The sequence below is a fragment of the Myxocyprinus asiaticus genome, chromosome 42 (assembly GCF_019703515.2).
Source record: "Myxocyprinus asiaticus isolate MX2 ecotype Aquarium Trade chromosome 42, UBuf_Myxa_2, whole genome shotgun sequence".
Taxonomy (NCBI): Eukaryota; Metazoa; Chordata; class Actinopteri; order Cypriniformes; family Catostomidae; genus Myxocyprinus; species Myxocyprinus asiaticus.
In genome coordinates, this window is record NC_059385.1 from 12,407,246 (window position 1) to 12,430,815 (window position 23,570).

At 37.2% G+C, this 23,570-nt stretch overlaps 1 protein-coding gene across 1 annotated transcript in view; it reads left to right on the top strand.

The window, feature by feature from the left end:
• Nucleotides 1–23,570, top strand: part of LOC127432281 (uncharacterized) — a 130,434-nt gene that overhangs the window by 12,626 nt on the left and 94,238 nt on the right. Inside the window, exon 2 of the mRNA XM_051683181.1 lies at nt 4,067–4,138. The gene's annotated coding sequence lies outside the window, so the exon portion shown is untranslated. The remainder of the gene's footprint in view (nt 1–4,066; nt 4,139–23,570) is intronic.

Sequence of the window (23,570 nt, forward strand, 5' to 3'; positions counted from 1 at the left end):
AACTATAAAGCATCGCTTCCGGTCAGCAGCAGTATGTGCAAGTGAGACGCGAGAACTGATGCATGTGCGACGCACCCGAAAGAGCAGCGCTGTTTACAACTGAGTTGGAGGAATGCTGTACAGAAGCTTCATTGGTTTTGGTTTAGATCTGTATTTGTATCTGTATGTTTTTCACAATGGTGCATTTGTGTGCTTATCCTCGATGATTTATAGTTAAAAAGTACTTAAATATTGCTATTTTTCGCACCAAAAGCGATCATGTTGCTTTAGCAGACATTCATTGGAGTTGTATGGATGACGTTTATGCTTACTCTCTGTGCTTTTTGGAGCATCAAAGGTCTGATCACCATCCACTTGCATTTTAAGGAACTACTGAGCTGAAATATTTTTCTATTTTTCTTCAAATGTGTTCTGCTGAAGAAAGAAAGTCATACACATCTGGAATGGCATGAGGATGAGTACATATTGAGAGAATGTTCATTTTTGGGTTAACTAACATTAAAGAGTAAGACCCTCCTTCTAACTTTAAAAGCTATTGATAGTTTATAGTCATCACATGCACATTGAGTTGCATTGCAGCAGATATTTTTGGTACTATGGTTAGATGTCCTTGCCATCCTTATTAGTAGTATTTGCTCAAGCAAGTATCACTACTGCTATTGCTCAGTCTAAGTGTTTGGTATTTATCAAACCCCCAACCATAAGTATTAAACAGACTTAAAAGACTTGTTGAGGAGACGTTACAAGCACCACTTACATTTTCTTCAGAATTGTAAAATTCAAATTTGAAAACAATATTAAAATTTTAATCACTTTTTCCTTAGATAGCTTGTGATGACAATTTTCTGTTAGAGGAAAAGATTCTAATAAAAGTAGGCTGCATATTTCATCCAGACTTTTTTGAAAATGATTGCTTTGCCTGCATTCCCTAACTGCAAGGAAGGCCTGGTTTTCATATATTTCAATAGAAATATAATTGCGCCCTAATGTTACACACTTTATTAGAGTGGCACACAGAATATGAATTGTTCCATCGTTGTCATAGTAACAGGAAGTTCTAAATCCCCAGCAGCAACTGTTGTTCTCACAGTCTTTGAACAGCTGGGGGGGCTGTTTCTTGCAAGGCATTGTGGGTAATCACTACATCAACCTAAACCTTGCAATTCTCAGGTCAAAACATGGGGTTTTTGGGTTCTGTGCCAATTACAGTGTTTAGAAACAACTAAATGTGGAAATCTCAAGGCTGTATTGGACAGCTCACAGTCTTTTTATCTCATTTAAAAATGCTAATAGTAAAATCCTCAAGATACCATTGCATGTTTGTTGATGTTTCACCATCTGCACAATAGAATGCAACAGTCTGATTCTGGAAATAAAACTCACATTCATTTTCCATTGGGGAATTGCTTTTTCAGGATAACTTATAAACCTTTAAGGACACATAACCGTGAGCTCCAAGTTTGTTAATCGATCTGCTTCAGTTGAAGTCATCAGCGCGTGCTATTTCATTGCTGGTTGGTTTGATTCATGGCATTTTGAAAAAATGAATGGGGGAAATACTTCTGGAACCAAGATGGCTAAAAAAGTGGGCAGAAACTTTTGTGCTGTATGGGGCTCTGCAAAACTACATTTAAACAACTACATAAACTATACATAGTATTGGTTGCCTGAACATTTCTAAAGGGGGCATTTATTTAAGATGAGTTCTTGCATTTAAAAACAGCTGAAAATAGCACAACAGAATGCAGGGGTCTCAAGATGCATTTTTAAAAGTTGAAGATTTTTATTGTGACAAGCCATTTGAAAAGCACAACATTTCTGGTAGGATGCTCAAAAAAAATGCGATGATGTCAATATATATGGCTATAGCGTTAGTGCTTTAAAGGGGATGAATTTAAAGACTTTCTGAGAGTGTTTACCATGCACATTGTTAAAGCAGAACACTAATTGAAAGCTTGAAAGAAAAAAATCTAGATAGTCGACCACAATAAGTCATTTGTTGGATGACTAGAACATCATGAGCACCCTACTTATTCTACAAAAAAGTCTCCATTGTGTTAGCTCGATTTTAATTTTTTTTATTTTTTTATCTGACTTTATTTTTTAATCTGAGCAGCCAGATCACATTGCCATGATGTAACCCAGCTCCATATTACTCTGTAGGAATTAGGTCAGTAACAGAGTCTGATTTGATAGTTTCTACCATCTCTTTCACTATACATGGAATCATTATTCACAGTGGCTTAAGGGAGTGCAGGAGGTCGGCATGGAGACGGCTGGAGGCTGGGATTAGGTATTTCACAGAGGTGCTCTGTGAATTAGGGAATGGGGGCTTTACCCTAAAGTTCAACTTTCTGTGGGTGTTTTGAATGATTGGTGGGGGGCAACCCACAAATCTTCTGTTCATCTGTGCGATTCTGTGTATTTATTCGAGGGACCTATTCTGCCCTGCAAAAAGTACACATTTTGTCAAAATTGAGTTATGACCGAAATCAGCAGACTGATCACACTTTGAATTTGGCAATAGGAGGTCGAAAATTCTGCTGCTGAAATCGGTCTGTGCTTACCGAAAATACCAAACCACTGCCACCAATGGTCGACATTGGAAGTGTTGTTGAGGTGAAATGTCCACAGAGTGGTGCCAAAAGCAAGTTGTAATTTTAGTGGGGTAACTGATGTACATTCAACAGGAATGCATATTTTATTAACACTACTCCCTAATCCAAACCCCAACATTATGGAAGTCAATTAAGTAAAAATTTTATTTTAATGTAAAAATGCAAACTCCAAACCGCGTTCACCATTGTGTATTTGAACACGATTACTTCCCAGTTTCCACTGGAACAGAAAGTGCACTCAATAGCCACACAGGGAAAGGTGAACTGGGGAAAATGTCTGATGGGGGATGGTGCTTGTCATTAACTTGGGAGATGGGCAATTGCACTTGTCAGTCAATTCGGCAGAATGGGGTCTATATCAGGGTACGTGAACATTCGGAGGCAGCATGTGAATTTACTGTTCGATCATGTTGAAATTTGATTTGTTAGACTACGATCTGTCCTGTGACAGACAGGTTTGACTCAACTATGCTGAGATTCAGAGAAAACAGTGTATGTCTATTTTGTAATTCACATTTATCTGGACAATCAAGACATTTTGAAGTCATTTGTCTAAGTGTTTCAATGTTGAATAGTAACTGCGTTTTGTCTTTGTAGGGTGGTATTTGTCTGTGCAAATTTGTATAAATGACCTTTTGGTGTGTGCATTTGTGTGTGTGTGTAAAACGCCTAGTTGTTTGTGGAGGGGCCCTGTTCTCGGGAGGGCTGATGTGGTGGTCTGCTTCAAGGGGAACGCTAATGCTTCCTCTGAGGCTGGTGAGGAACAGCATGATTAGCCCTCCAGCCCCCCGGGGGGAGCCTCTGCGCTCTCCTTGCTCGAATTCACTTTGACATCAACAGGAAAGCAGACCAGGTCTCATGGGGTGGGGCAAACTGCGGACTGTATCGGTGTTTAGGGCTTGGGGGCTTAGAGAGGCTGTAGGAGGGATTACAGAACCTTAAAATGTTTTCTTTGTAGTATGGAAGAAACCCGAGAAAGGTTTTACGCAAACCTCCCACCTATACTGAGACACTCTGGTGGAGCGTGGGGCTCCATGATCACCATATCCGCCCCTTTCTTTATCTTTGTTTGCTCACCTTCCCTCTCTCTCTCTCTCTCTCTCTCTCTCTCTCTCTCTCTCTCTCACACACACACACACACACACACACACACACACATGTACACATTCAGCCTCTATTAAGCCAGAGCAGCAGGGCACGCACATACATATACCTTCACATGCACTATCAAATTACTTTTCAAATGGCGGGGTCAGCAGGCCCACGGGTATCATGCAGCGTAAATAAAAGATTGTTCTAAGCTTTCCCCAATCTCAAAAGCATGCACTGCTTAAACCTATATCAACATTTCAGTTGAAGTTCCGTTGTACTGCCAATGGACAAATGATGTCAAATTATAAGCACCGAGGCCATTAGATCTGACTGTGAATGTTTCTCTTGTATTGTAGACTGTCTGGAGGGCTGTGCATCGTGGGACCAACGCCAACATCAGATGCTCTGATGCTGAGAACAAGCAAACTGTAAGTTCCTAAACCAACACTTGATGTTCATTCACAAACACATGGGCTCTGTTTCTAAACCTAGTTGCCTATGTAGGCAGCATTTTAAGGTGTCTTAGGTAAGCCTCCGATATGAAGGCCTTATAAGATATCTTCTTTTGCACAAATTCCAAGGCAGCATCGCATGTATCCTTCAGACAGAAGGCAATCAAAGCAGAATACATTTCAACAAGCTCAGTGAAAAAAATAAATCCAATGTTGTGGATGAAGTGAGAGAAATGTTGACTGTAAAAATACTTAGAATGCATTCAATACTGAGAAATTTGATTAAAAAATAGTTCAATCTATGTGGACTTGTGCTAAAGCCAGATGGAGCACAACGAACAGAACGGAATGCAGTTGTCTTGAGTTGCGATTTTACCAGTTGAAGTTCTTTTTAACTTAAACTGACCAGTTTTGGGTATAATCTGATTACAAATTAGTAACTATAATCTAATTTACAGTTTACAGTTACTGTCTCTAAGTTATTACTTTTAAGTACATTACTTTGGTTACACATATTTCTAAGTAATGTTGTTTACGTAGAATACATTTAAACATGAATTATGCTCACGTACGTCTGTTCATGTTACTGTGACAGCTGAAAGGCATGTATAGAGATTATAAAAGAGATGTTTTTTTATTTGTTGAGCTGTTTTCACCTTTTCTGTGAATGTGGTTTAGAAAGTATCTTAAAATGTAAGTAATTAGTAATGTGATTACTTTTATATGACGTAATCAGTAGAGTAATCTGATTACAATTTTAAAGAAGCAATTGGTAATCTGTATTGGTTACTTTTTGAGTATTTTACCTAATACTGGACACAGCATCTACAAAACGCAACGTTCTTGCACAAGACACTGAATAAACAGCGAGACGCTTTGCAATGGTGAAAGACGTCCGTCTAGCGCATGCTTACATTGGAATACAATTGAAAAGTAGATTAGTAGAAGAGTAGATGGATGCAAAAACTCATTCGGTTGTGAATGTCCCCTTAGAAGGCAGCTGCCTTTGTAGGCAACATACGACAAAACAGCTCTCTAGGATTTGTAAGAGAGCAATGTTTTTCTTTTTTTGCTCTCATTTTGATGCAAATAGATAAACTGACATTATTTTTGTAAATGTACCAAACTGCTTTTGTAGCCATGCCTTAAATACTGCCTTTCATAATAATACTTTTGTCTATAGATTTTATATCATTGATAGCGGGTAAAATTGTTCTCTCACTTTTGATGACAGCGGATAAATATGCAGTCACCCACCGAGCTGCATAAAAACACGCAAACCTATGATTTCTGTGCAGTGATATCTTCTGGAGTCGTAGAGTTATTCCGTGATGGTTTAGGCAAACTGCGCCTTTACAGATGAATTCCACAGTGTCATTTTTCAACGCTTGCTGTTCGTCTGCAATCACCCCAGCTGTGTTGTTTAACAGTTTGTTTCCTCAGCTTAATTGCACTTTTTGTTATGTCCTTATAGAGTGCAAATTTGTTCAAAAACACAATTTGGTGTCTTTAATGGTTCTTGGGCTCAGGGTGGAATTACGTTGTGGATGAGTGAGAGAAGGCGAGTTTGGGGAAGCCATTAGGATATGTTTGTGCTGGGTGAAGGCAATACGGAGAAGGGTTAACTCTTTGGTTTTCTGAGGGGGTAAAAGCCAGGCAAGGCTTTTTAATTGAGTGTGAAAACATCTGGGGATCCAGAGCCATTTCCCCCCCACAGCAGCATTGAAGTGACTCTCTAAATATCCTCCCAAATCTAATCGCTCATAACCCTGACTTCTCTTTTTCTCTCTCCCTCTTCCTCCCTCTCACTCCCGGAGTCCTGCCGAGGATTGTTTTATGCTTAATTTTCTTCAACCTAATGAGATTTCCCTAATTAAATCTCCTCCTGACTGGAAACCTCTCTCTACTGTCGAGAGAAGTGATTGTTTGTAGATATTTTTAGGCAAATAAACATTTGCGGAGCGAAAGCATCCAGGTAAGAAGAATTGAAGAGTCTTTGTCTTTTCATTTTGATGGCAGCGGCGCGGTGCTACTCTCACCATCTTTTGCTTAATGTCTTAATGTATTTTTCATCTTTGCTCCATCTGAAATGATCAATATTTGATCTTCAGGTCTCATCTTACAGCTATGATTAAGTTTATTAAAGGGATAGTTCACCTAAAAATGAAAATTCTCCAAAATTATCATTTACTCACTCTCATGCCATCCCAGATGTATATGACTTTCATTCTTCAGCAGAACACAAAGATTTTTAGAAATATATCTCAGCTCTGTAGGTCCATACAATGCAAGTGAATGGTGATCAGACCTTTGTAGCTCCAAAAATCACATAAAGGAAATATAAAAGTAATCCACTCCAGTGTTTAAATCCATATCTTCAGAAGCAATATAATAGATGTGGGTGAGGAACAGAACAATATTCAAGTCCTTATATACTCCAAATCTCCACTTTAACTTTCACTTTCAGATGTGAAAGTGAAACTAAACAGACAACACATGTGACTCTTAGATGTAAAGGTGAAAGGAAAACTGGAGATTTAGAGTAAAAAAAGGTCTTAATTTCTTACTCACACCTATTATATCACTTCTAAAGATATGGATTTAATCAGTGGAGTCTTATGGATTACTTCTATGATTCCCTTATGTGCTTTTTGGAGCTACAAAGTGTTCTGCTGAAGAAAGAAAGTCATACACATCTTGGATGGCATGAGGGTGAGTAAATGATGAGTGAATTTTCATTATTGGGTTACTATCCCTATAACTTATTGTGTATCAAATCGAATCTTAAAGGTGAAGTGTGTAATTTCTGCGCAATTTACATCACCAAACGCAATACTCCAGCCCCAAACTCACACCATTGGTTGGTCGTGCTGGTCGAGATGCTTAACAGATCAATGTTTTGAAATCATCACAGAGCCACAGTAATTACACCTTTCTGAGAAATCAACAAACAAATGGATTACTTTGGCCATTTTTGCGGCACTAGCTTCACCAAAACAATATTACAAAAATATTAAAAACATTTTTTTTTTTTGTACTTTTTCTGAACAGTCTTACTGTCTTTCACTGGTCAGCCAAACAGATTTTACTTTTTTAAGGGAATCAACCTACAAATGTCTTACTTATAGTTGTCTCTGCATATCAAGCTGAGATAGGAAAGTATTTCAACATGCTGTAATATTGAATCAAATATTGATCCAATCCTGAAAGCCTCTTTTATAGTAGTAATAATGTAATTTATATAAGGCTAGATGAATATGTATGTGTGTGTGTGCCCAGGTTTTGTAGGAAAGTGCCGGTGGGTGTGTCTGGTCCATTGAACTCTCTGAATAAAAGGCCTTGAGAGTGTTGTTGACTGTGGTCATTGAGCTGGTATTGTGGATGCCCCCTGGGAGACTATTGTGGGACTCGACCTTCTGTTTCCCGTGCTGAATCCGGAAAGCTAGTGCCAAGGCGCCTTCATACACACACAGATCACAGACACACACACCATTCCAAACCAGACCTTATTCTTTGCCCCCTCCTGTGGACTGTTGGGCAGTCTGCCCAGTTCTTGTGAAAGGTGCCCTCTGATTTTACCCCCTCTGATCAGGTTTCTGCCACCAGTTTGATGTAAGTAGGGTGAGGAGTCAAGGAAGATGCCCGGGCATCTGGCACCAGCAGGCCACACACAACACCCAGATCACTGTGTGGCTATTCACTATTGAAGGACTGAATTGACAAGGCTTCATTTGGGTGGAATGTTGCTTATTTGATGCAGAATGATTCGCATTGTCTCCACAACTCTATATAAAGATATGAATAAAAAAAAAAAATCTTAATAAATGTTCCTCTTTTTATCATCCATGATCCATTTACATTACATTTACACTTTTATCCAAACTGACCAAAGTGTGCATTCAGCATACACGTTTTATTAGCTTGTGCCGTGGCGGTTCTAGCTTGTATGGCGCCCTGGGCGAAACCCACTTCAACACGGCCCCAAAGTTGTTGATGGGGGGGGGTTATGTATGGGTGCCTCGTGCCGCCCCACCGCAAGATACCGCCACCCCCCCCCCGCAAGATGCCGCCCTGGGAAACGGCACATGTCGCCCATGCCTAAATCCGCTACTGAGCTTGTGTATTACCTGGGAATTGAACCCTTGGCATTGCTAGCACCACACTCTACTAGTCAACAAATATTTTCTGTAGAATAGAGCTGGGTAAAAAAAAAAATTTTCCCCATGCATCAGAATCATACTTTGGACAATCTTGATATAAATTCTTAAAGGTGCTATATGTAAGATTGACAACAAGCATTTGAAATACTGCAGTTCAAATTCAAAATATTGGAGAGTTGTCTGCCCCGCCCCTGACTCAAAGCTCATGTGGGTTACCAGAATGTTGACAAATTAACCAACTCAGCATCCGTTTTAAAGGATTTCTGGGCTTTAACCTGTCTCCATCTTCCAAAGGCATCTCCAATATTTATCCTTGTTTTACTACGCCTCTGGTCATGGTGGTTTTTAGATGGATGGCAAAGCTTTTTAGGTCGGGTGGAATCTGTTTTCTCTGATCCAGATCGTTTGCTGGCTTCCATGGCTGCAGCACGCAGTATTGTTTGCCTGCAAACTTGTTCTGGCATCCCGGCGGTGTCCAAATACTATTGGTGAGTGGGCAGTGGGCGGGATCACACAGGCCATCAAACGTCAAACAGAAATTCCGGCCCGGAATGGAAACTTCAAAGTAGAATATACTGGCTGTAGCATTGTTATCGGAGAAGCCAGTATTTCAGCTTAGCATGTTTGTTAATTCTCTAATGATTTAGTACAGTAAAAATATTACATATAGCACCTTTAAATCCCAAGATCGATCTTTTACTCAAACCTCAACAAAGCTCATAAATCACTTGCAAGTGCAACCAAATTTAATATCATGCGACTAAAATGTATGACTAGCCACTGGCTGGTAAAAATTTTAACTCTCCAGTGATTTGCTAGTATAGTGGTGAAGAAGTACAGCACCAAGTTCCTTTTACTGCATGTTGAGGGTAAAAGTTTGGTATATATATATATATATATATATATATATATATATATATATATATATATATATATATATATATTTACACATTATGCACATTATTTCCATCAGACTAGTTTGTTTAACTTGCAAGCATGTCACATTACTGACATTTAGTTTTCTTAAATCTAATTTCGAATTGGGGTCAACAGATCTGAATATTAAAAAAGTATAACATTTGAATTTAAAGAAAAAGGAATTTAATGTATTTACATTAGATTAAAAACATTAGAAATTGCATTTTCAATGCATTTAACTTCTGTAATGCAACGTAACGTATTCTGACTAAAAAGTTTGGAGGGCGGGGCTTGATTTTAAGCATTGAGATATGATTGGATTGTAAAACATTGGCGCTAATATTATTTTTCCATACATGCCATTAATCATGCACAATAAGACCTGGGACATTTATTAAAAAAGTGAAAAGTGTATATTAGAATTTCACATTTTTCATAGTGAATGTCATTCTATCATTCTGTCTTATGGCTTCACTTTACATTGGCATTAACAATATCTTGTGTCATCGAGCAGTTGATTACTGATTCCTTTTGCTCTTTTTAAAACAACCCCAACCTCATCATCATCATCGTCTCCACCACTCCTGGCCTTCACCCTGAGCTCTTCCTCATCAGCCTCAATTAGCATTATGTTGATTCAGCCTAGCAGCCCCCACCAACTCAACGGAGGCTTATTAGGCAGAATATATATTTTTTTATTTATTCCCATTTTCTTGGGGTCCCTGTCGGCATTTCCAATTACTCTCACCGTTTGGCTGTAATTGCCTCCGTGCTAATGGCTGCCAGACAATTGTGCTAAATGAGGTGAAGGCGCGAGGCAGCGAGCTCGACTTCATTAAGAGCTAATGGGATTTTATTGGGGGGACTGAAGACCCAGCTCATCAAAAAGGAGAGATGGAAGGAAAACAAAACAGATGGAGGAGAAAAGCCTGAGAGAATTTTATAGGCGTTTTCTTCAGTGTCTGCTTGTCTTAAGTTATGTCGGACAAGAATGTGCAACCCTACAATTTTTACGTTCAGAGAATACACACCAACACACCCACACAAACATGCATGCATGAATCTCTTTCTCTTGAACACATGGACACATACACAAAACATGCATACACATAGTTAAAAAGGATAAAAAAAAGGTCTGTCATCATTTGTTCACCCTGATGTTGTTCCAAAATCAGATGACTTTATTTTTTCCATGGAACACAGAAGATGTTAGGCAGTATATATTCGTCTCAGTCACCATTCACTTTCGATGCAGCTTTTTGCTATAACATATCAATTGTGATTAATGCTGCCATTCTGCTTATCATTCCATTTTGTGTTCTGCAGAAGAAAGAAAGTCATAGGGGTTTGGGGCTACGTAAGTGTGCATTTTTGTGTGAACTATCCCTTTAAGCAAACATGCACTCACACACATGTGTAATGGATACATACTGTATAATACTAGTACATGCATACTTAAAAAGATTAAAGGGACGGGATTACAAGGAAGATTTCACGATAATGTGTGCATGTCAATCTGATTACACAGATTTCTTTGATAACCATAAAATCAGTACCAAACATTTACGCTTTACAGTGAGCAGGACTTAAGGATGAAGGACTGTTTTCATGACAGCAATCTGAAAAAAATAATCATATTTCCCAGATTTCAGTTGTTAGCTTCACTGTAAAAAAAAAAAAAAATCCTGTTGTTTTTACAAAAACAACTGGCAGTTGTGGTTGCCAGAATAATTATGTAAAAAATACAGTAAAAATTTAAACAACTTTACAGAACAACCTGTACATTTTACAGTTTAAAACTGTTGTAATTTACATGACCACGTTGGCACTGTAAAAAAACAACAACAAAAAAAAACATTCTGTTAAATTTACAGTAAATAATAATATAAACTTGATATTAACCTCTGAAACTGTAAAAATCTGCTTTTTACTTTATTAGGTATTGTTAATCACAATAAAAATTACAGAAGAGCACATGAAGACATGAAGTTCACCAATAGTGGCTCATCCAAGAGCAATGACCAATAAACATGTAGAGACAGTGCTCAGTGTCACTCACACAAACACTACACACCTTCAGAGTAACACGTGAAATTTAAATAATACAGTAAACATTAACTAAACTACATTAAATATAAAGCAGAACACCCCAATGTACGTAACTGATATTAAAAATAAGAAGAAACACTATTCCCATAAAATATAATGAAATATGGTGGGTCATGCAAGGAATTTTGTAATGCCCAATTATTGTTTTTTACTGTAATTTTAACAATAATTTACTGTAAAAAGTACATGTACTCACTTGTTAAACATAATGTATGTTTTTACCATTACTTATACAGGAAAATCATACTTTTTACATCTAAAAATATTTACAACATTTTATTGCAAAAACTACTGTATTGTCTTTTAAAATATATTACATATTACTGTATATTTTACAGTTAATACTCGTTAATCAATTAACGTTTGTTTTCTGTAGCATTTTTACATTTTATATGGATTGCTTTAGTGTAGTTTAGTTGTGAATGATGAAAAAAAAATTAAGTAATTTCTAAATGAATTATGTTGTATAGATATTAAAAAGCTATAGCTCTCTCAGTACAATTGATTTGGAAGATGTCTTTCTTTAGATTTCAGATTTAATGTTAATTTAATGTTATAATGAACACACCTAAAAGCACTTAAGCATATTAGAGTTTTAAAGCACTTCTTTCTCTCAGCTCAACTGATATACATATCTGTGTGTGTCTGAGAGAGAGAGAGAGAGAGAGAGAGAGAGAGAGAGAGAGAGAGACAGAGAGAGAGAGAGAGAGAGAGAGAGAGAGAGAGAGAGAGGAATGGATGAACAGATCTTATAGTGTTTCTGAGAGCATTTCATGCAAACAACTTGATATGGATGAGACACTTCTTAAGTGGGTGACTTAACTGTCATTTTTCATGCTGTTCTACTTAAAAGCAAATGTGCTGCTATATTAGTGTTCTCAGGGTTTTGGTAATACAGCATGTTTACAGAGAGCAGATGCTGCTCTAACTTTTTGAACACTTAATCTGTGCAGACTTGCTTTTGTCATGTAGGCCAACCACTCTTTATTCTTTATCATACAATACATGTGTATATGTTTATAATATATAATTATACATGTGTAATATGTGTGTGTGTGTGTATATATATATATATATATATATATGTTTCCTTGTTTTAATTGATTGAGGTTTGTATAGTGGCCCAGTGGTGCACAGTACAACAAAATTAACAAAGCAAATAAAAGCCAAAAACCCAACAGAAATAAACCCCAGCAAAATTAAGCCACAACATAACAGAAAAGCCACAGTTCAGTGAAAATAAACCACAACACAACACAACTAAGCCACAATACAATGAAAAAACCATGCATAGCACAACAATATTAAGCCACATAACAACAAAACTGAGCCACAACACAACGGAAAAGTCACAACATAACAGAAAAGCCAGAGCAAAATGAAACTAAACCACAACACAACGAAATTAAGTCACAGCACAACAGAAAAGCCACAGCATAATGGAAAAATGGCAACAACACAAAGAAATTAAGAAATGAAGCCTTCTCTTTTCTGATAATTTCGTTGTGTTTTCAGCTGTTATTTGCTTTGCTAATTTTGTTGTGTTGTGCACCCCTGGGCCACTTTAAGTTGGTGCTTAACATTAGTTAACATGAACTAACATTGAACTATACTTTTACAGCACTTATTAATCTTGGTTAATGCTAACTGCAACATATACTAGTACATTTTTAAAACTAAAAGTTATATGTGTTAACATTAGTTAATGCACCATTAAATAACAGGAACCAACAATAAACAATTGTATTGTCATACATGTAGGCCTACATTAACCAAGATTAATAAATGCTGTAATAAATATATTGTTCATTCTTCATGATACATAATGCATGTAATAACGGCAACAAATGGAACCTTATTGTAAAGAGTTGCCAAATTTTGGATGTCTATATTTACTGGAAAACAAGACTGCAATATCTGATTAAAGTTAAATTATTTTTTGTTATTATTATTATTATTAGTAGTATTATTATTGCAGTTTAAAACATGTTTTTGGATCAACATCCATTGCTGTTCCTGAAACAGCATTCCCATCAACCAATCAAAACCTCATCCCTAAAATCAGAGGGCAGTGATTGGTTGATAGGAATATTGTTTCAGGGCCATCAAAGGATGTTGATAGGAACATGTCCAAATTGGGTATATCACATTAAGCTTTCATGTGTGTGATCTTATAAATTCAGAACAAATAATATTTTATTAAAAAGTAAAGCAGCGTTTTAACTTTACTGCTTAACACTCACCTGCCGATACACCCAAAAAAAAAAAATCTCTCTATCAGTCACCGCTGTATAGAGCTGTGTGCTCAACCACAGGGCTGCATCTAAACTGATTCAGAGACGGTGTTACCATGTAATCTGGTTATCTAAGAGGTGGAAAAGAGAGGAAAATGTATGCCCTGATTAGATAAAAGGCATAGCTTCCAGCCATAACATCTACCCATAATATGATATCGGATAGGCTCTGGCAATGTGAAAAATAGCTCTCTGTTTTTATCCTCCTCCTCTGTTTCTTTATTTATTTACTGTAATTTTAGATTTTACAGGGGAACATCTGTTTTGATTTGAACGTCGGATAATGACGGTTTAATGGATCATGGTATGGAGATTGAACGACCGTGGGATGTTTTTGATTGATGTGGACGGGAGACTTGAGTCACTGTTCTTGTTACTCGTTGGCCAGGAATTTTAAGGGGGTGAGTGAGAGTGAAGGAGGAATGAGAGAGTTTGGCGAAGGAACGAGTGAATGAGAGAGAGAAAGAGAGGAAAAAAGATGTGAAATGGAACTTATTTAACTTATGTAATGTGACATGTTTCCAAGTGAAATAGAGTATTCAGCCAGAAAAAAAGGTAGAACAGGAATTTATTTTATCAATCAGGATTTTATTTAATTGGGGATGCTAAGCTATAATGTGTAAGAGATGTACAGTCAGCCAGTCATTATAGGATGTAATGACTGTACAGTACATTATCCTGCTTTTTAAACTGCCTCTTAAAAAACAAATGGACATGAATTATTGCTAGAAGATACTAGCACAGCTGTGTACAGCCTGAATTCAAGAAAACTGAACTCCCTACCCTAAACCTTAAACCTAAGCCTAACTGACCGCATAATTTTTCGTGCTCTTCATGACTTGTACCCCAATCCTTTGCATCGCAAGTGCAACACTTTATCCGTTGAGCTGCCGCACAATTTAATCACACACTTGAACAAGCATGTAAATGTGGTTGGTTATGTAATGCAAATGTTCAAATGTATCGCTTTACAAATTATGTGCCATAGTAAAAGTGTTTAGATGTCACAAAAAAGTGTTTATGAACTGATAATCTGTCATTTTCCTCGTGATTTGTGTGAAAGGGAATAAAGTAATTGTCGTTGTAGTGCCTCTTTCGCGACACGTACAGTGATCCATGTAAAACTATATGTTTTTTTAAAAATGTAGTTATAGTAATAATGACTAATAATGAATAATAACATGATACTATAAGACCAGGTCTGCTATGTATGAAATGTTTGACTGGGACAATGGTCAATTATAAAGTTAGCTGAAATTGTACAAAAATATTTGGAATGAGGTGATTGACCAATCAGAATAAAGCAGTGTAATTGGCTAATATTACTTTCCCCGCCCACTTAATTACATCAGCAGAAAAGAAAAGTTGTTTAAGAGGTGGAGAAAACTGTATTCATCAGAATACTGCACACTGATGAATCATACACAACCAGAGACATTTATTAAGAAAGGAAAGCATCGATTTTGATTTCATTTAGTCTTTTACAAGAAATAGAGGGCCTTGTCATTGAGTCAATAAGAGCCAAGACTCAGTAATCCTCTGGTGCTAGCGGTTGTGTTTTTGTTGACAGAGATAGAGAAATGAGAGAGTGAGTGTGTGAATGAATGGGTAAGAGAGAGAAAGAAATAAGAGAGTGAGTAACCATGTCCCGGTGCTAACAGCTGTGTTGCAGCTGCCAGTGGCTCCTGCTGAGGGTGAGCAGCTCAGTTCTCCAGGGTCAGATCCATGGTATGGTGGTATCCGTGGCAACAGGCTTTGGGCCTGTGCAGCAAGAACAATCCTGCCTCTGAGAACCGAGCACTGTGCGCTGAGCTCAACACACAAAAATGTTCTACACCGAGACAGGGAAAAAGATGCAGAGAAAGAGATGGAGACAGAGATGAGGTGAAGAGAGAGAGAATTGAGTGAGGAAGAGGGTCAAGAGAGCAAACAGAGACTGAAGAAAGTACAATAGTACTAGCATAATTATTATTTTTGGACACTACCATAATAGTAATTCCATGGTTTTCTAAGTATCTTACAGTACCATATGGCAACCACACCATGGTGTATCAGTTTAGTCATCAAACAGTACCATTGTACGGGGGTAGTTGACATGTATCATTTTGTTATTAACATCCAGATTTTAGCTTAAAATTAATATTAATGTAGAAGGTAAAGGGTATTTTAGGTCCTGTAAAACCACTTTTGTTTTTTGTAAGTTTTTCATTACTTTTATTCACCTTTAAAATGGTCCTGTGGTGTGAAAAATGGATTTCTAAAACTAAAAACATTTCATATAATCTCTCAATACATGGGGTAAAAAAACTGCATGCACATTAATTACAAAATAATTACCAAAATGTTGCTTAAAATAGTTAAAATAGTCATACCATAGAACATGTCAACTACCCATATATATAAATACCATGGTTTTAACACATTTTACCCTGAAATTCTTGTGATATTGTCAATACTGTAAAAAAAAATAAAAAAAGAATAATAATAATAATATATATATAATAATAATAATATATATATATATATATATATATATATATATATATATATATATATATATATATATACATATTAATTAAATTATAAAGTATTTATACATCATAGTAGTACTCCCTGGGTACTGCCATTCATTTTCGCTGATTAAAAAAATGTAAAAAAATTATCACAACATCTTTTTGATTGTAATACGATAATCATTTTTTATCGTAGTTTTGTGTTAATCAGAATAATCACTGAAACAATGGAAATAATATCTTTGGACACATTACAGTAATGAGAATTTGGGGGTAAAATGGGCTTAAGTGTCCTGAAAATAATGTCCCACTGCTCTTGCACAATTTTCTTGCAAAATATAATTTCAGATTTTTTTTTATTTTTATTTTATTTATTTTTTTATTTTGGGTTAACTATGACCATGACATTTCCTTGACAGGTTTCGTAAGAATCACCCCTAGTACTGAACCATGGTATTGTCATATTACTTTTTTTAAAGGAATGGAGACAGACAAATTAAGAGAACAATTCGCAAGATAAAGATACAGAACATGAGAATACAGGAAGTACAAATGAAAGGGTTAAAGAGACAAATAGGGGATTAATTAATGACTGGTCTGGTCTGAAATAGTGAAAGGAGAAATAGACAAGTAAGACTGTAGCCAAACAGAATAGCGGTTGTCAAGTTAACGGGTCCGATCTTTACTGTCCCCTTAAGCATGGCGGCTAGTCTGTCTTATCTCCCGGCTCCAGCTCGGGCCCACAGCGGTCTGGCCAGAAGAGCCTTTCTCAGCTCTGAGCCTGAAAACATAATTTTAAATCCAATATTTCATTAAAAAAACATTCTGCAGCATCCAAAATCATATTAAATACATTAAACAGGTATCCACAGGTATCCACACTGCTCATTTCAGAAATCACAAACTACCGGTACTTAAGTTACAAAAAACGTAATATTCAGTTTGGTTTCTCTTGTTTTAATTGCAAATGCATTTAGAAGAAAACAATATTTTTAATTTATATGGTGGGGTCCAAAATTCTAACATCATTAGTGAAAATGCATTCTTCGGTCATTTTATATATATATATAAAACAAATTCATTACAACTTATTTTCAGCATAACAATTTGAGTGAAAAGTTGAATAGATAAATGTGAACTGGTATGTAATTGTTATGTCTGCCTTTTCCTTTAATGACAGCATATACTCGAACTGCCATGGATTTCACAAGTTTGTGCAAAATGTTCTGATCCATGTTTTCCAGCATGATTAGAACCTGTAAATAAAGTTTTGGGATTAAGGATTTCTAAAATGCATCTTATGTGCTTCAGTTGAAGCAAACAAATCTGATCTTTTGAATCAAAGGAGTTAAAGGTATAGTTCACCCAAAAAAAAAAAAGAAAAAAAAGAAAAGAAATTCTCATTATTTACTCACCCTCATGATATCCCAGGTGTGTATGACTTTCTTTCTTCACCAGAACACATTTGAAGAAAAATAGAAAAATATCTTAGCTCAGTAGGTCCTTAAAATGCACATGAATGGTGATTTCTCTTTTGAAGCTTGAAGACAGTCAGCATGAAGGTCATCGATGCGACTCCAGCAGTTAAATTAATGACTTCTAAAGCGATACAATCAATTTTTAAGTACTCTTAAATAAACCATCACTTCTGATAAGCTTCATGAGAGGGTGGAGTCCAAGCCGTGACGTATTCACGTTACCATGATAGAGACGTAATCTCACATTCTCCACTCGGTTGAGACATCCAGGATAAGCACACAAATGCACCATTGTGAGCAAAGAAACAGATATATACAGATCTAAACCAAAACCAACCAAGCTACTGTACAGCGTTCCTCCTCCTCACTTGAAAACAGCGCTGCTCTTCTGGCTGTGACTCACTTGCCTCGTGCCAATGTAATTACGTCATACGCGCATACCGCTGCTGACCGGAAGCACAATTTAGACTTTTTCGCACCAAAAGCGATCATGTTGCTTTAGAAGACATTCATTTAATTTAATTTAGTTTTTGCTACTGTCTGTTCTTTTTGGAGTTTAAAAAGAGAAATCACCATACACTTGCATTTTAAGGACCTAGTGAGCTAAGATATTTTTCTATTTTTCTTCAAATGTGTTCTGGTGAGAAAGAACGTCATACACACCTGGGATATCATGAGGGTGAGTAAATAATGAGAGCATTTTCTTTTTTGGGTAAACCTTTAACATGGTCAGTGTCACGCATTTGCTTAGATTTAGACCAAGGATTAGTGCAGAAGGAATGTTCCGGGATCAATACAAGTTCAATCGACTGCATTTAGCATAATGTTGATTACCACAAAAATATTTTAAACTTGTCCCTCCTTTAAATCAAAAACAGCAAACTTTGTGGTTACAAAACAATATTTTTCAAAGTGTTCTTAGACTTTTGGACCTCACTGTACATATTTAGTTCTATACCATACACAGCATGAAAAAGTCTCTTCGAAATCACAGCATCTCACATCATCTTGCAGTTATGAAACAGCCATTGTCCTCTGTTAAAGGCAGTTTATTTTTGAAGTCACACATTATAGCTAAATTTATAAATCTGCCACCCACAGTCCATCTGGACGGCCCTGAGCGGCCAGCTGCCTCCTGTTTGACACTGTCTATATGTAATATACTCTCAAGACTTCATCTACATGAAGAGGTGACAAGGTGTTGATGAACTAAGTAGAGATTCGAGAAATCATGCTAGCTCGGTCAACCAAGCATGATAAAGTTCAAATAACAGCAGATGACAGCAGAAGTTTGTGTATTAATATTCATTTGAGTGCTACTGAAAGTTACCTAGATGTAAACATCGCATGTGAGGTACCGTGCATCTTTAATTGTGTACGCAAAGAGTGATCGCTTGATCACATTTCTCTCAGAGTGTACATGAATACTAATATGATTAAAATTGTAGACAAGAGTTTAGGGTGCACAACAAGGTAAAAACGTTTCCTGTGCATATGCCTGTCATTGCAATGACAGAAATGTGTACAGAATGATGTGTGGGTTTGGGGGTGGGGGGGTGCAGTGAGAGTCTCCATGGCAACATGATTCCTGTGAAAAGGTCAACTTGGAAGGCAGACTTGGAAAAGCATGAGAAGATTATTGGGGATTTAGCGGCAAGTAAAATAATTTTTTATTCTCTTTTTATGTGTTTTTTGTCCTATCTGAATGATGATAAAAACACGGGATATGAATAGCACAATTATATTGCTCAAAAACGGCTCGGTCTCCCATTTTTATGATTTCTTGCCTTGCTCCTTTGTAGTGAAATTGAAAAGAAAAAGAGTGGTGGACGGCGATGGTGTTCGGCTTTGTGCATGGCACTGATACGCACTCGTCTGCCCTCTCAATCACTCCCTCTCTCTCTCTCTCTCTCTCTCTCCTTCTTCCCCCCCTTCCCTTTCCACTCACTTTAATTAAGTCAGCCTTCCTGGCATGTCTGCCAAAGATAATTGGAGTGGGTTTTGAATGCCATTTACTCGAAATGTCGCCTGTTTCTTTCTTTCTTTTTTTAAAATTCCTGGTCTCTTCACTGCCACGTTCACTAATTTCCTTCCTCTCTTATTGTCGTTTATGAGATAAGGATTAACTTGTGGTGTACAGGTATGCATAACTTCCATCAGATGCATAAAACAATTTATTAGCCAACTCTGTGGCCGAAGAATAGTTTTCTTTCACTTGCTGACTGAAATACTTCTTAGCAATATTTGTGGAATACATAACTGTTATGTTTGCATGGCTATATTTATTATCTCAGGTAATTAATTAAGCAAAATTCATTTCAATTTTCTCACACAGTTCTATTTTCGCCATCACATCATTTTATTCTACCTTACGTTATTTTATACCTCACCATAACAGTCATAATTTACTCACCCTCATGTAAATCAAATCCCAAATGACTTTCTTCTGCAGAACACAAAAGGAAATAATGTAATAAATGTCCTGTTGGCTGAATTCAATGCAACAGCAGTACACTGAGACTCAATTTAATGCTTAACCTCATTGGTTCTTGCAACATGACGTCAGGACATTTGGTCAAAAGATGCCCAAGAACCAATGAGGTTGTATTTTTTTGATGTAACAGCCATAATGAAATCAAATTAATAATGATTTGATCTTAACATAACTTTAAGGTTTTAGATCATGTCGAATTTTTGCAACGTTTTCTAGAATTTTACATGTCCACTGGTAATTTTTTAGAAACGTCTTCTTTCTCAGAGCTAATTTGGTTTTCAAAGTACAGTGCACTGATTTAACCTCTGGTTTGTCTGATTAATGTTTTTCTAGCCTATACTGATTTAGTTTGTGCGATTAACTTTTATCTGTTTTATTGGTGGCATCTGCTGTAATTTTAACTCAGATCTGGTGTGTTCTTGTGTTACTATGAAGTGTGGTTATATAATCAGGTGGCATAAACCTTTATTCCGCCCATTATAGCGTGCTTGTTTTTCGCGCTTTCAGCTTGTGACACACGTATTGTAGTTTTAGAGGTAGTGCTTGTGTGTTCTGGTCACAGTGTGTGGTGACTACAGCGGGAGTCAGTGATTGAGGCCTCCTATCAATCATGCTGGGCTGCCGAAAAGGGTTACGTTGGGCCGGGCCACCCATCCAGCCAGCCACTGCAGGGGGATCCAATACCCCCCCCCCCCAGCCCTAATGTACTCCAGATGGCCAGGGCAGAGCACTGGGTCTGGCCAGGGCCTCTCTGTACACCTCCAGAGGGAGTGGGAGAGAGATATGTCTGCATAGCTGTGGAGTGTGTATGTTAGAGAGGAGATGACCTGACCATAGGGTTCCACCGTAGTGTATTTGCTGAGTTTAATGTACGCACACACCAGGGGCAGAAATTAAACAGGTTTGGGGTAAAAATGAGGGATGCACTGATATAAAATATGTGTGCTGATCAAGGGCGCAGCCAGGATATTACTTTTGGGTGGGCCTCAATAAAAAATGGATGGGCCAAATTTTCGGCCAAATTTTTTCTCTCCAAATTTTCCTCAGCAACAGAAAGGAGCCACATTCAAACTGTTTTTAAATTCAAACAGAATTTAAGAAATGTTTAATTATTTTATAAATATATATTTGGAGTCAAAAAATCATATCTAATATTCTGGGTGGGCCTGGGTTTAATTTGGGTGGGACCGGCCCACCACTGGTGCCGATACTGGTATCCAGTTATTTAGATCAACATCTGCTATATCTGCTTTTCTATTCTTGAAATTCAGTTAAAGCTTTGACATACAGTAAACTGACAACATGCTTTGTGTTTTTATATGAACTGGGTAAATGTCCTTATAAAGGCAAAAATGCCCCGAAAAATCAATTCCAAAGAGCAAATATTATACTTTAATAAAAAAGTTTGTTATTGACACACACCAACGTTATTTCTCTATATGTCACATACAAAGGCAATTTTTAAGCCACATATAGAAGTAGAGTAGGAGTTCAAAAAGAGTCAGCATATCCACAGGGGTTGCACCAGAAGTATGTACGTTGTGGTACGTAGACACACACACACACACACACACACACACACACACACACACACACGCACGCACGCACGCACACACACACACTCATGTTGGTGCAGCTATCCTTATGAGGACTCTCCATAGACATAATTATTTTTATACTGTTCGAACTATAGATTCTATCCCCTAAACCTAACCCTCACAAAAAACTTTCTGCATTTTTACATTTTCCAAAAAACATAGTTTAGTATGTATTTTTTAAGCGATTTGAATTATGGGGACACTAGAAATGTCCTCATAAACCACATTTATAGCATAATACCCCCCCACCACACACACTTTTTGGTCATGACACACCAGCCTCTTGATTTAGATGGCACCTTTAAGTGGAAGAATGCAACCTTTTTAGAAAATAAACAGTCAGAAATTTGACTGAGGGTTATTTGAAATGTTATAGATACACAGAGGAATGTGTCTGTCTCCCTGAGGTGCACATGAAAGATTTTCATGGTAATACTATATTTGATGGAAGCTGACGGCTTACCACAATTGTTGATGCACCTGCAGGTTCGAAATTTGGCTCAGATGCAGAGATGGTCCAAGAAAGACTTTCCATTCAAAATAACTTTTTGAAATTTGAAATTTTATCCCTCACTATTCTTTCTGAAAATCTCTCCGTCTCATTCGTTCTCTCATTAGCAGTGCTTGCTAATACTGTTCATACTTACTATTGCTCATACTGTACTTATGGACGGAGATTTAAACAAACCCCTAAACCAAGGTATTACATTTTTATTCGTAACTCGTCACGCATCATTTGTACTACGGACATAAATGATACCTCAAATTGTGCGACTTGAGAAGAGATGTACTATTACTTTTCAAAGTGATTGGACTTGTGATTTATAATACTGGTGGATGAAAAAGTGAGCAAAAAAATCCCATAGACTTACAATATATTGAAGGAGTGACACAAGCTGTGTGTAGGGACCAGTATATTATAGGGTGTGTCTCAGTTAGCTCACTAGTTCAGTTTTATCCATAATGACCATGAAAGGGAAACAATCTTTTACATACTAGTGTTGTTAAAAGAAGGTTAAAAATAAACTCCTTTATGTTTTTATTGCTTTATTTATGTCATTTATCTTTCATAGTAATACTGTACGTTTGAATATCTACAACGAAAATGGATGTCATTTATGCAGCGATGTCATTGATTAATACCAGCTGTGTTTTAATGCACAAGCTCGTAATTGTGTTGCAGGTGATTAAGTCATAATTGTCCCAATGTTCAGTGGATGAACACCCTTGCCAGTGCTTGAATTCATGTTCACAGTATACTGATTCAACACATAGGGAGCTACTGTATATGGAGCTGATTGAGATGCACACATAGAGACGCGCAGGTGGGCTCTTTTGACTCCTAGCAACCAACCAGAACACCCTAGCAACTGCTTAGCAACACACTAAGACCACTAGCATTGCTAACACCCTAGCATGGTGGTGGTGAGTTGTGCACAGGCAAGCACCTCTAACATTTGCCTCAGAAAATGTAAAAATCTCATCTTACCCTCTATGTTTTGTCTTGCATTCTCTCGCTCTCCTCTTTCTCACTAATCTCCTTGCTGTCTTCTTTTCCCCCACGCATGCTTCTCTCTCTCCCTGTGGCATCGCAGAGGAAATTTAATATTGGATTGTTTGGAGTTTCCAAGGATTCCATTCGGCGTAGCTTCGGGCCCTACGCAAAGACAAACATCAGCTGTTTGGGCCAAGAGCAGCAAACATCACCTCATTATACCGCCAAGTTCATTTTTGCTCCACTGGCCTTGTCTGTTTCTTTCTTCGAAGTGATTCTTTCATCCTGTCAAACTTTCTCTTCAGGAAGTCTTTATGCCTGTCAAACTCTGGAACTGTAGAACATGATG